The sequence below is a fragment of the Phaethon lepturus genome, unplaced genomic scaffold, assembly GCF_000687285.1.
Source record: "Phaethon lepturus isolate BGI_N335 unplaced genomic scaffold, ASM68728v1 scaffold51099, whole genome shotgun sequence".
Lineage (NCBI taxonomy): Eukaryota > Metazoa > Chordata > Aves > Phaethontiformes > Phaethontidae > Phaethon > Phaethon lepturus.
This window is the reverse complement of record NW_010563767.1, coordinates 8,956-9,775: the sequence shown is the minus strand read 5'-3', so window position 1 is coordinate 9,775 and position 820 is coordinate 8,956. Positions and strand designations below refer to the sequence as shown.

The window sequence follows — 820 nt, the reverse complement described above, 5'->3', positions numbered from 1 at the left end:
AGCAACTTGTGCCTATTTCCATGATCCTTCACTGACTAATTGTCCTTGAATCCTGCCCCCCCAGAAATCCCCTGGACTGACTGCAGCAGCCCCTGGTTCCCTCCCAGGCACGTGTTGCCTGAGGGCACACCAGGTCCCCCAGGAGTGACTGAGCATGCAGTTCGAAGCTTCTTGCACTTCCCTGGGGAAGGCTTCCCTTCCTTTAGCTTGTTGGTGAGGCCACCTGTAGCAGACACCCACCACAACATGACCCTCTCTTGGCCTCTACTTTGATCGTGATTCACAACCCCCAAGCAGCACAGCCTGGCTGAAAGGAAAGCTCTGGGCATGACGTTTCCTCCCTGTCGCTGGCCAAGGCCTTGCAGAGCCCTGCCCTTCACGCAGAGCAGCCTCCCAGAAAAGCAGTGGCAACAGAGAAGGTGGCCAGTGGTGGCCCAAGGCTGACCCCGGTGTGATTCGAACACACAGCCTTCTGATCTGGAGTCAGATGCGCTGCCCTTGCGCCACGGGGTCGGGAGTGGAGGGATGCAGCTCCCTGGCACGGACCCCAGTCTGGGTGGTGGGGATGTCCTCTCCATGGTGACCAGCTCAGGGGCATCCAAGAACCCCTCAGATGCAGCTAAGGAGGGGAAACGTGGCCAAGGCCAGGGTGCAGGGAGGAGTGCATGCTGGAAAATGAACATGCAGGGTGGAATGGGATGATCTGCGGGGTCAGTGTGGGCAGGAACCAGGCTCAGGGATGCTGTGAAGGATGATGATGGCCCAGGGCAGAACATAGGGAAGGAACAAGGTCCCCTTCTGTAGCACAGCCTGAGGCGGG

The 820-nt window shown here is 59.0% G+C and overlaps 1 non-coding gene across 1 annotated transcript; it reads right to left on the bottom strand.

Moving 5' to 3' along the window:
- Positions 1 to 441: 441 nt before the first annotated feature.
- On the bottom strand, positions 442 to 513 carry TRNAW-CCA. The gene has a single exon. It is a non-coding gene; the product is annotated as a tRNA-Trp (tRNA).
- Between the last annotated feature and the right edge of the window lie 307 nt (positions 514 to 820).